We start from the raw sequence: 14,267 nt of genomic DNA on the forward strand, positions 1-14,267 counted from the left end.
AAGTGGTTTAAACTGGAGAGAATCAGATTGAAGAGATGTAAACCGGTTTAAACCGGAGAGAACCGGATTGAACCGGTTTAAACCTTTTTAAACCAGATAAAAACGCATAGAACCGTTTTAAACCGGATAAAACTGCATTGAACCGGTTTAAACCGGTTTAAAACGGATAAAACCGGACAGAACCAGTTTAAACTGGATAGAACCGGATTGAACCGGTTTAAACCCGATAAAACCGGATTGAACTGGTTTAAACCGGATAAAACCGGATAAAAACGGATTTAACTGGTTTAATCTGGATAAAACCGGATTGAACTGGTTAAAACTGGTTTAAAGGGCATAAAACCGGATAGAAGCCTTTTGAACCGGATAAAACCAGATTGAACCGGTTTCCACCGGTTTAAACCGGATAAAACCATATTGAACCGGATTAAACTGGATAAAACCGGATTGAACCAGTTTAATCCGGTTGAAAATGGATAAAACCGGATTTTAATGGTTTAAACCAGATAAAACCGGATTGAACCGTTTTAATCCGGTTAAAACCGGATTGAACCGGTTTAAACTGGTTTAAACCGGAGAGAACCGGATTGGACCGTTTTAAACCGGTTTAAAACGGAGAGAACTGGATTGAACCGGTTTAAACCGGTTTAAACCAGATAAAACCGGTTAGAACCAGTTTAAACTGGATAGAACCTGATTGAACCGGTTTAAAGCGGATAAAACCGGATTGAAATGGTATAAACTGGATAAAACCGGATGGAACCGGTTTAAACGATATAAAACCGGATTGAACTGGTATAAACCGGTTTAAACCGGACAAAAACGGATTTAACTGGTTTAAACCGGATAAAACCGGATTGAACTGGTTTAATCCGGATAAAACCGGATAGAACCGGTTTAATCCGGATAAAACCAGATAGAACCGGTTTAAACCGGATAGAACCGCATTGAACTGGTTTAAACCTGTTTAAATCGGATAAAACCAGATAGAACCGGATTAAACCGGATAAATCCTGATTGAACCAGTTTCAACCCGATAAAACCGGATTGAACTGGTTTAAACCGACTGAAACTGGATTGACCCCGTTTAAACCGGTTTATACCAGATAAAAACAGATCGAACCGGTTTAAACCCGATAAAACCGGATTGAACTGTTTAAACTGGATAAAACCGGCTTGAACCGGTTTAAACCTGTTTAAACCGGATAAAACCAGATAGAACCGGTTTAAACCGGATAAAACCGGATTGAACCAGTTCAAACCGGTTTAAACCAGACAAAACCGGATTGAACTGGTTTAAACCGGTTTAAACCGGATAAAACTTGATTGAACGGGTTTAAACCGGATAAAACCGGATTGAACCGGTTTAAACCGGATAAAAGCGGATTGAACCGGTTTAAACCAGATAAAACCGGATTAAACCGGTTTAAACTGGATAAAACCGGAATGAACCGGTTTAAACGGGCTTAAACCAGATAGAACCTGATAGAACCGGTTTAAACTGGATAAAACCGGATTAAACCGGTTTAAACCGGTTTCAACTGGATAAAAACGGTTTGAACAGGTTTAAACCAGATAAAACCGGAATGAACCGGCGTAAACCGGTTTAAACCAGATAGAACAGGCTTAAAGTGGATAAAACCGGATTGAACCAGTTAAAACCGGTTTAAACCGGATAGAACCGGTTTCAACCAGATTGAACCCGATAAAACCGGATTGAACCGGTTTAAACCGGTTAAAACCGGATAAAACCGGAATGAACCGGCTTAAACCAGTTTAAACCAGAGAGAACCGGCTTAAACCGGTTTCAACGGGATAAAACCGGATTGAACCGGCTTAAACCGGTTTAAACCAGATAGAACGGGCTTAAACCCGTTTAAACTGGGTAAAACCGGTATGATCCGGCTCAAACCCGTTTAAACCGGATAAAACCGGATTGAACCGGCTTAAACCAGTTTAAACCGGATAAAACCGGAATGAACCGGCTTAAACCAGTTTAAACCAGAGAGAACCAGCTTAAACCGGTTTAAACCGGATAAAACCGGATTGAACCGGCTTAAACCGGTTTAAACCAGATAGAACCGGCTTAAACCGGTTTAAACCGGATAAAACCGGATTGAACCGGCTTAAACCGGTTTAAACCAGATAGAACCGGCTTAAACCCGTTTAAACCGGATAAAACCGGAATGAACCGGCTTAAACCGTTTTAAACCAGATAGAACCGGCTTAAACCGGTTTAAACCGGATAAAACCGGATTGAACCGTATTAAACCGGTTTAAAACGAATAAAACCGGTTTGAAACGGTTTAAACCTGATAAAACCGGATAAAAACGGATTTAACCGGTTTAAACCGGTTTAAACATGATAAACCCGGAATGAACCAGCTTAAAACGGTTTAAACCGGATAAGACCGGTTTAAACCGGATAAAACCAGTTGAACCAGGCTAACTGCTTTAAACCGGATAGAACCGGTTTAAACCGGATAAAACCAGATTGAACCGGCTTAAACCGGTTTAAACCGGATAAAACCGGATTGAAACAGCTTAAACCGGTTTAAACCGGATAAAACCGGAATGAACCGTTTTAAACCGGATAAAAACGGATTGAACAGGTTTAAACCAGTTTCCACCGGAAAGAACCGGATTGAACCGTTTTAAAGCGGATAAAACCGAATTGAACCGGTTGAAACTGGATTAAACCGGATTGGACCGGCTTAGACCGGTTTAAACCGGTTAAAACTGGATTGAACCGGTTTAAACCGGTATAAACTGGATGAAACCGGAATGAACTGGTTTAAACCGGTTTAAACCGGATAGAACCGGTTGGAACCGGGTAAAACCGGAATGAACCGGTTTAAACCGGCTTAAACCATATAGAACCGGATAGAACTGGTTTAAACCGGGTAAAACCGGAATGAACCGGTTTAAACCGGCTTAAACCAGATAAAACCGGATAGAACCGGCTTAAACCAGATAGAACCGGATAGAACCGGTTTAAACCGGGTAAAACCGGATTGAACCGGTTTAAACCGGTTTAAACTGGATAAAACCGGTTTGAACCGGTTTAAACCAGATAAAACCGGAATGAACCGGCTTAAACCGGTTTAAACCAGATAGAACAGGCTTAAACCGGATAAAACCGGATTGAACCGGTTTAAACCGGATAAAACCGGATTGAACCAGTTTAAACCGGATTGAACCCGATAAAACCGGATTGAACCGGTTTAAAACGGATTAAACCCGATTGAACCAGCTTAGACCGGTTGAAACCGGATAAAACCGGATTGAACCGGTTTAAACCGGTATAAACTGGATAAAACCGGAATTAACTGGTTTAAACCGGATAAAACCAGATTGAAAGGGTTTAAACCGGATTGAACCGGATAGAACCGGTTTCAACCGGATAAAACCGGATTGAACTTGTTTAAACCGGTTTAAACCAGATAAAACCGGATTGAAGCGGTTTAATCCGGTTTAAACCGGATTGAACCAGTTTAAACCAGTTTAAACCAGATTGAACCGGATAGAGCCGGTTTAAACTGGATAAAACCGGATTGAACCGGTTTAAACCGGATTAAACCAGATTGAACCGGATAAAACCGGATTGAAACAGCTTAAACCGGTTTAAACCGGATAAAACCGGAATGAACCGGTTTAAACCGGATAAAAACGGATTGAACCGGTTTAAACTGGATAAAACCGGATTGAACCGGTTTAAACCGGATTAAACCGGATAAAAACGGATTGAACCGGTTTAAAACGGTTTAAACCGGATAAAACCGGACTGAACCGGTTTAAACCGGATTAAACCGGATAAAACCGGATTGAACTATTTTAAACTGGTCTAAACCAGATAAAACCGGATTGAACCGGTTTAAACCGGATAAAACTGGATTGAACAGGTTTAAACCAGTTTCAACCGGAAAGAACCGATTGAACCGGTTTAAAGCGGATAAAACCGAATTGAACCGGTTGAAACTGGATTAAACCGGATTGGACCGGCTTAGACCGGTTTAAACCGGTTAAATATGGATTGAACCGGTTTAAACCGGTATAAACTGGATGAAACCGGAATGAACTGGTTTAAACCGGTTTAAACCGGATAGAACCGGTTGGAACCGGGTAAAACCGGAATGAACCGGTTTAAACCGGCTTAAACCAGATAGAACCGGATAGAACCGGTTTAAACCGGGTAAAACCGGAATGAACCGGTTTAAACCGGCTTAAACCAGATAAAACCGGATAGAACCGGCTTAAACCAGATAGAACCGGATAGAACCGGTTTAAACCGGGTAAAACCGGAATGAACCGTTTTAAACCGGCTTAAACCAGATAGAACCGGATAGAACCGGTTTAAACTGGATAAAACCGGATTGAACTGGTTTAAACCGGTTTAAACTGGATAAAACCGGTTTGAACCGGTTTAAGCCAGATAAAACCGGAATGTACCGGCTTAAACCGGTTTAAACCAGATAGAACAGGCTTAAACCGGATAAAACCGGATTGAACCGTTTTAAACCGGTTTAAACCGGATAAAACCGGATTGAACCAGTTTAAACCGGATTGAACCCGATAAAACCGGATTGAACCGGTTTAAAACGGATTAAACCCGATTGAACCGGCTTAGACCGGTTTAAACCGGATAAAACCGGATTGAACCGGTTTAAACTGGTATAAACTGGATAAAACCGGAATGAACTGGTTTAAACCGGATAAAACCAGATTGAACGGGTTTAAAACGGATAAAACCGGATAGAACCGGTTGAAACCGGTTTAAACCGCAGTGAACCGGATAGAACCGGTTTCAACCGGATAAAACCGGATTGAACTGGTTTAAACCGGTTTAAACCAGATAAAACCGGATTGAAGCGGTTTAATCCGGTTTAAACCGGATTGAACCATTTTAAACCGGTTTAAACCGGATAGAACTGGTTTAAACTGGATAAAAACGGATTGAACCGGTTTAAACCAGATAAAACCGGATTGAAGCGGTTTAATCCGGTTTAAACCGGATTGAACCAGTTTAAACCGGTTTAAACCGGATAAAACCGGATTGAACCGGATAAAACCGGATTGAACCGGTTTCAACCGGTTAAAACCGGATTGACCCGGTTTAAACCGGACAAAACCGGATTGAACCGGTTTAAACTGGTTTCAACCGGATAGAACCGGATAGAACCGGTTTAAACCGGATAAAACCGGATTGAACCGGTTTAAACTGGTTTAAACCGCATAAAACCGGATTGAACCGGTTTAAACCGGATAAATCAGGATAAAACCGGTTTTAACCGGTTTTAACCTGTTTAAACCGGATAAAACCCGATTGAACCGGTTTAAACCGGTTTATACCGGGTAAAACCAGACTGAACCGGTTTAAACCGGATTAAACCAGATTGAACCGGCTTAGACCGGTTTTAACCGGATAAAACCGAATAGAACCGGTTTCAACCGGATTGAACCTGATAAAACCGGATTGAACCGGTTTAAACCGGATAAAACCGGATTGACCCGGTTTAAACCGGACAAAACCGGATTGAACCGGTTTAAACCGGTTTCAACCGGATAGAACCGGATAGAACCGGTTTAAACCGGATAAAACTGGATTGAACCGGTTTAAACCGGTTTAAACCGCATAAAACCGGATTGAACCGGTTTAAACCGGATAAATCAGGATAAAACCGGTTTTAACCGGTTTTAACCTGTTTAAACCGGATAAAACCCGATTGAACCGGTTTAAACCGGTTTATACCAGGTAAAACCAGACTGAACCGGTTTAAACCGGATTAAACCAGATTGAACCGGCTTAGACCGGTTTAAACCGGATTGAACCTGATAAAACCGGATTGAACCGGTTTCAACCGGTTTAAACCGGGCAAAACCGGATTGAAACAGTTTAAAGCGAATAAAACCGGATTGAACCGGTTTAAACAGGTTTAAACCGGATAAAACCAGATTGAACCGGTTTAAACCGGATAAAACCAGATAGAACCAGTTTTAACCGGTTTAAACCGGATTGAACCGGATAGAACCGGTTGAAACTGCATAAAACCGGATTGAACTGGTTTAAACCAGATAAAACCGGATTGAACCGGTTTAAACCGGATCAAACCAGATTGAACTGGTTTAAAGTGGTTTAAACTGGAGAGAATCAGATTGAACAGATGTAAACCGGTTTAAACCGGAGAGAACCGGATTGAACCGGTTTAAACCTTTTTAAACCAGATAAAAACGCATAGAACCGTTTTAAACCGGATAAAACTGCATTGAACCGGTTTAAACCGGTTTAAAACGGATAAAACCGGACAGAACCAGTTTAAACTGGATAGAACCGGATTGAACCGGTTTAAACCCGATAAAACCGGATTGAACTGGTTTAAACCGGATAAAACCGGATAAAAACGGATTTAACTGGTTTAATCTGGATAAAACCGGATTGAACTGGTTAAAACTGGTTTAAAGGGCATAAAACCGGATAGAAGCCTTTTGAACCGGATAAAACCAGATTGAACCGGTTTCCACCGGTTTAAACCGGATAAAACCATATTGAACCGGATTAAACTGGATAAAACCGGATTGAACCAGTTTAATCCGGTTGAAAATGGATAAAACCGGATTTTAATGGTTTAAACCAGATAAAACCGGATTGAACCGTTTTAATCCGGTTAAAACCGGATTGAACCGGTTTAAACTGGTTTAAACCGGAGAGAACCGGATTGGACCGTTTTAAACCGGTTTAAAACGGAGAGAACTGGATTGAACCGGTTTAAACCGGTATAAACTGGATAAAACCGGAATGAACTGGTTTAAACCGGATAAAACCAGATTGAACGGGTTTAAACCGGATTGAACCGGATAGAACCGGTTTCAACCGGATAAAACCGGATTGAACTGGTTTAAACCGGTTTAAACCAGATAAAACCGGATTGAAGCGGTTTAATCCGGTTTAAACCGGATTGAACCAGTTTAAACCAGTTTAAACCAGATTGAACCGGATAGAACCGGTTTAAACTGGAAAAAACCGGATTGAACCGGTTTAAACCGGATAAAACCGGATTAAACCAGATTGAACCGGATAAAACCGGATTGAACCGGTTTAAACCGGATGAAACCGGATAAAACTGGAATGAACCGGTTTAAACCGGATAAAAACGGATTGAACCGGTTTAAACTGGATAAAACCGGATTGAACTGGTTTAAACCGGTTTAAACTGGATAAAACCGGATTGAACCGGTTTAAACCGGATTAAACCGGATAAAAACGGATTGAACCGGTTTAAAACGGTTTAAACCGGATAAAACCGGACTGAACCGGTTTAAACCGGATTAAACCGGATAAAACCGGATTGAACTATTTTAAACTGGTCTAAACCAGATAAAACCGGATTGAACCGGTTTAAACCGGATAAAACTGGATTGAACAGGTTTAAACCAGTTTCAACCGGAAAGAAACGGATTGAACCGGTTTAAAGCGGATAAAACCGAATTGAACCGGTTGAAACTGGATTAAACCGGATTGGACCGGCTTAGACCGGTTTAAACCGGTTAAAACTGGATTGAACCGGTTTAAACCGGTATAAACTGGATGAAACCGGACAGAACCAGTTTAAACTGGATAGAACCGGATTGAACCAGTTTAAACCCGATAAAACCGGATTGAACTGGTTTAAACCGACTGAAACTGGATTGACCCCGTTTAAACCGGTTTATACCGGATAAAAACAGATCGAACCGGTTTAAACCCGATAAAACCGGATTGAACTGTTTAAACTGGATAAAACCGGCTTGAACCGGTTTAAACCTGTTTAAACCGGATAAAACCAGATAGAACCGGTTTAAACCGGATAAAACCGGATTGAACCGGTTGAAACCGGTTTAAACCAGACAAAACCGGATTGAACCGGTTTAAACCGGTTTAAACCGGATAAAACTTGATTGAACGGGTTTAAACCGGATAAAACCGGATTGAACCGGTTTAAACCGGATAAAAGCGGATTGAACCGGTTTAAACCAGATAAAACCGGATTAAACCGGTTTAAACCGGATAAAACCGGAATGAACCGGTTTAAACGGGCTTAAACCAGATAGAACCTGATAGAACAGGTTTAAACTGGATAAAACCGGATTAAACCGGTTTAAACCGGTTTAAACTGGATAAAAACGGTTTGAACAGGTTTAAACCAGATAACACCGGAATGAACCGGCGTAAACCGGTTTAAACCAGATAGAACAGGCTTAAAGTGGATAAAACCGGATTGAACCAGTTTAAACCGGTTTAAACCGGATAGAACCGGTTTCAACCGGATTGAACCCGATAAAACCGGATTGAACCGGTTTAAACAGGTTTAAACCGGATAAAACCGGATTGAACCGGCTTAAACCAGTTTAAACCGGATTAAACCGGAATGAACCGGCTTAAACCAGTTTAAACCAGAGAGAACCAGCTTAAACCGGTTTAAACCGGATAAAACCGGATTGAACCGGCTTAAACCGGTTTAAACCAGATAGAACCGGCTTAAACCGGTTTAAACCGGATAAAACCGGATTGAACCGGCTTAAACCGGTTTAAACCAGATAGAACCGGCTTAAACCCGTTTAAACCGGATAAAACCGGAATGAACCGGCTTAAACCGTTTTAAACCAGATAGAACCGGCTTAAACCGGTTTAAACCGGATAAAACCGGATTGAACCGTATTAAACCGGTTTAAAACGAATAAAACCGGTTTGAAACGGTTTAAACCTGATAAAACCGGATAAAAACGGATTTAACCGGTTTAAACCGGTTTAAACATGATAAACCCGGAATGAACCAGCTTAAAACGGTTTAAACCGGATAAGACCGGTTTAAACCGGATAAAACCAGTTGAACCAGGCTAACTGCTTTAAACCGGATAGAACCGGTTTAAACCGGATAAAACCAGATTGAACCGGCTTAAACCGGTTTAAACCGGATAAAACCGGATTGAAACAGCTTAAACCGGTTTAAACCGGATAAAACCGGAATGAACCGTTTTAAACCGGATAAAAACGGATTGAACAGGTTTAAACCAGTTTCCACCGGAAAGAACCGGATTGAACCGTTTTAAAGCGGATAAAACCGAATTGAACCGGTTGAAACTGGATTAAACCGGATTGGACCGGCTTAGACCGGTTTAAACCGGTTAAAACTGGATTGAACCGGTTTAAACCGGTATAAACTGGATGAAACCGGAATGAACTGGTTTAAACCGGTTTAAACCGGATAGAACCGGTTGGAACCGGGTAAAACCGGAATGAACCGGTTTAAACCGGCTTAAACCATATAGAACCGGATAGAACTGGTTTAAACCGGGTAAAACCGGAATGAACCGGTTTAAACCGGCTTAAACCAGATAAAACCGGATAGAACCGGCTTAAACCAGATAGAACCGGATAGAACCGGTTTAAACCGGGTAAAACCGGATTGAACCGGTTTAAACCGGTTTAAACTGGATAAAACCGGTTTGAACCGGTTTAAACCAGATAAAACCGGAATGAACCGGCTTAAACCGGTTTAAACCAGATAGAACAGGCTTAAACCGGATAAAACCGGATTGAACCGGTTTAAACCGGATAAAACCGGATTGAACCAGTTTAAACCGGATTGAACCCGATAAAACCGGATTGAACCGGTTTAAAACGGATTAAACCCGATTGAACCAGCTTAGACCGGTTGAAACCGGATAAAACCGGATTGAACCGGTTTAAACCGGTATAAACTGGATAAAACCGGAATTAACTGGTTTAAACCGGATAAAACCAGATTGAAAGGGTTTAAACCGGATTGAACCGGATAGAACCGGTTTCAACCGGATAAAACCGGATTGAACTTGTTTAAACCGGTTTAAACCAGATAAAACCGGATTGAAGCGGTTTAATCCGGTTTAAACCGGATTGAACCAGTTTAAACCAGTTTAAACCAGATTGAACCGGATAGAGCCGGTTTAAACTGGATAAAACCGGATTGAACCGGTTTAAACCGGATTAAACCAGATTGAACCGGATAAAACCGGATTGAAACAGCTTAAACCGGTTTAAACCGGATAAAACCGGAATGAACCGGTTTAAACCGGATAAAAACGGATTGAACCGGTTTAAACTGGATAAAACCGGATTGAACCGGTTTAAACCGGATTAAACCGGATAAAAACGGATTGAACCGGTTTAAAACGGTTTAAACCGGATAAAACCGGACTGAACCGGTTTAAACCGGATTAAACCGGATAAAACCGGATTGAACTATTTTAAACTGGTCTAAACCAGATAAAACCGGATTGAACCGGTTTAAACCGGATAAAACTGGATTGAACAGGTTTAAACCAGTTTCAACCGGAAAGAACCGATTGAACCGGTTTAAAGCGGATAAAACCGAATTGAACCGGTTGAAACTGGATTAAACCGGATTGGACCGGCTTAGACCGGTTTAAACCGGTTAAATATGGATTGAACCGGTTTAAACCGGTATAAACTGGATGAAACCGGAATGAACTGGTTTAAACCGGTTTAAACCGGATAGAACCGGTTGGAACCGGGTAAAACCGGAATGAACCGGTTTAAACCGGCTTAAACCAGATAGAACCGGATAGAACCGGTTTAAACCGGGTAAAACCGGAATGAACCGGTTTAAACCGGCTTAAACCAGATAAAACCGGATAGAACCGGCTTAAACCAGATAGAACCGGATAGAACCGGTTTAAACCGGGTAAAACCGGAATGAACCGGTTTAAACCGGCTTAAACCAGATAGAACCGGATAGAACCGGTTTAAACTGGATAAAACCGGATTGAACTGGTTTAAACCGGTTTAAACTGGATAAAACCGGTTTGAACCGGTTTAAGCCAGATAAAACCGGAATGTACCGGCTTAAACCGGTTTAAACCAGATAGAACAGGCTTAAACCGGATAAAACCGGATTGAACCGTTTTAAACCGGTTTAAACCGGATAAAACCGGATTGAACCAGTTTAAACCGGATTGAACCCGATAAAACCGGATTGAACCGGTTTAAAACGGATTAAACCCGATTGAACCGGCTTAGACCGGTTTAAACCGGATAAAACCGGATTGAACCGGTTTAAACTGGTATAAACTGGATAAAACCGGAATGAACTGGTTTAAACCGGATAAAACCAGATTGAACGGGTTTAAAACGGATAAAACCGGATAGAACCGGTTGAAACCGGTTTAAACCGCAGTGAACCGGATAGAACCGGTTTCAACCGGATAAAACCGGATTGAACTGGTTTAAACCGGTTTAAACCAGATAAAACCGGATTGAAGCGGTTTAATCCGGTTTAAACCGGATTGAACCATTTTAAACCGGTTTAAACCGGATAGAACTGGTTTAAACTGGATAAAAACGGATTGAACCGGTTTAAACCAGATAAAACCGGATTGAAGCGGTTTAATCCGGTTTAAACCGGATTGAACCAGTTTAAACCGGTTTAAACCGGATAAAACCGGATTGAACCGGATAAAACCGGATTGAACCGGTTTCAACCGGTTAAAACCGGATTGACCCGGTTTAAACCGGACAAAACCGGATTGAACCGGTTTAAACTGGTTTCAACCGGATAGAACCGGATAGAACCGGTTTAAACCGGATAAAACCGGATTGAACCGGTTTAAACTGGTTTAAACCGCATAAAACCGGATTGAACCGGTTTAAACCGGATAAATCAGGATAAAACCGGTTTTAACCGGTTTTAACCTGTTTAAACCGGATAAAACCCGATTGAACCGGTTTAAACCGGTTTATACCGGGTAAAACCAGACTGAACCGGTTTAAACCGGATTAAACCAGATTGAACCGGCTTAGACCGGTTTTAACCGGATAAAACCGAATAGAACCGGTTTCAACCGGATTGAACCTGATAAAACCGGATTGAACCGGTTTAAACCGGATAAAACCGGATTGACCCGGTTTAAACCGGACAAAACCGGATTGAACCGGTTTAAACCGGTTTCAACCGGATAGAACCGGATAGAACCGGTTTAAACCGGATAAAACTGGATTGAACCGGTTTAAACCGGTTTAAACCGCATAAAACCGGATTGAACCGGTTTAAACCGGATAAATCAGGATAAAACCGGTTTTAACCGGTTTTAACCTGTTTAAACCGGATAAAACCCGATTGAACCGGTTTAAACCGGTTTATACCAGGTAAAACCAGACTGAACCGGTTTAAACCGGATTAAACCAGATTGAACCGGCTTAGACCGGTTTAAACCGGATTGAACCTGATAAAACCGGATTGAACCGGTTTCAACCGGTTTAAACCGGGCAAAACCGGATTGAAACAGTTTAAAGCGAATAAAACCGGATTGAACCGGTTTAAACAGGTTTAAACCGGATAAAACCAGATTGAACCGGTTTAAACCGGATAAAACCAGATAGAACCAGTTTTAACCGGTTTAAACCGGATTGAACCGGATAGAACCGGTTGAAACTGCATAAAACCGGATTGAACTGGTTTAAACCAGATAAAACCGGATTGAACCGGTTTAAACCGGATCAAACCAGATTGAACTGGTTTAAAGTGGTTTAAACTGGAGAGAATCAGATTGAACAGATGTAAACCGGTTTAAACCGGAGAGAACCGGATTGAACCGGTTTAAACCTTTTTAAACCAGATAAAAACGCATAGAACCGTTTTAAACCGGATAAAACTGCATTGAACCGGTTTAAACCGGTTTAAAACGGATAAAACCGGACAGAACCAGTTTAAACTGGATAGAACCGGATTGAACCGGTTTAAACCCGATAAAACCGGATTGAACTGGTTTAAACCGGATAAAACCGGATAAAAACGGATTTAACTGGTTTAATCTGGATAAAACCGGATTGAACTGGTTAAAACTGGTTTAAAGGGCATAAAACCGGATAGAAGCCTTTTGAACCGGATAAAACCAGATTGAACCGGTTTCCACCGGTTTAAACCGGATAAAACCATATTGAACCGGATTAAACTGGATAAAACCGGATTGAACCAGTTTAATCCGGTTGAAAATGGATAAAACCGGATTTTAATGGTTTAAACCAGATAAAACCGGATTGAACCGTTTTAATCCGGTTAAAACCGGATTGAACCGGTTTAAACTGGTTTAAACCGGAGAGAACCGGATTGGACCGTTTTAAACCGGTTTAAAACGGAGAGAACTGGATTGAACCGGTTTAAACCGGTATAAACTGGATAAAACCGGAATGAACTGGTTTAAACCGGATAAAACCAGATTGAACGGGTTTAAACCGGATTGAACCGGATAGAACCGGTTTCAACCGGATAAAACCGGATTGAACTGGTTTAAACCGGTTTAAACCAGATAAAACCGGATTGAAGCGGTTTAATCCGGTTTAAACCGGATTGAACCAGTTTAAACCAGTTTAAACCAGATTGAACCGGATAGAACCGGTTTAAACTGGAAAAAACCGGATTGAACCGGTTTAAACCGGATAAAACCGGATTAAACCAGATTGAACCGGATAAAACCGGATTGAACCGGTTTAAACCGGATGAAACCGGATAAAACTGGAATGAACCGGTTTAAACCGGATAAAAACGGATTGAACCGGTTTAAACTGGATAAAACCGGATTGAACTGGTTTAAACCGGTTTAAACTGGATAAAACCGGATTGAACCGGTTTAAACCGGATTAAACCGGATAAAAACGGATTGAACCGGTTTAAAACGGTTTAAACCGGATAAAACCGGACTGAACCGGTTTAAACCGGATTAAACCGGATAAAACCGGATTGAACTATTTTAAACTGGTCTAAACCAGATAAAACCGGATTGAACCGGTTTAAACCGGATAAAACTGGATTGAACAGGTTTAAACCAGTTTCAACCGGAAAGAAACGGATTGAACCGGTTTAAAGCGGATAAAACCGAATTGAACCGGTTGAAACTGGATTAAACCGGATTGGACCGGCTTAGACCGGTTTAAACCGGTTAAAACTGGATTGAACCGGTTTAAACCGGTATAAACTGGATGAAACCGGACAGAACCAGTTTAAACTGGATAGAACCGGATTGAACCAGTTTAAACCCGATAAAACCGGATTGAACTGGTTTAAACCGACTGAAACTGGATTGACCCCGTTTAAACCGGTTTATACCGGATAAAAACAGATCGAACCGGTTTAAACCCGATAAAACCGGATTGAACTGTTTAAACTGGATAAAACCGGCTTGAACCGGTTTAAACCTGTTTAAACCGGATAAAACCAGATAGAACCGGTTTAAACCGG

The sequence above is a fragment of the Cynocephalus volans genome, chromosome 13 (assembly GCF_027409185.1).
Source record: "Cynocephalus volans isolate mCynVol1 chromosome 13, mCynVol1.pri, whole genome shotgun sequence".
In the NCBI taxonomy this organism is placed as follows: domain Eukaryota; kingdom Metazoa; phylum Chordata; class Mammalia; order Dermoptera; family Cynocephalidae; genus Cynocephalus; species Cynocephalus volans.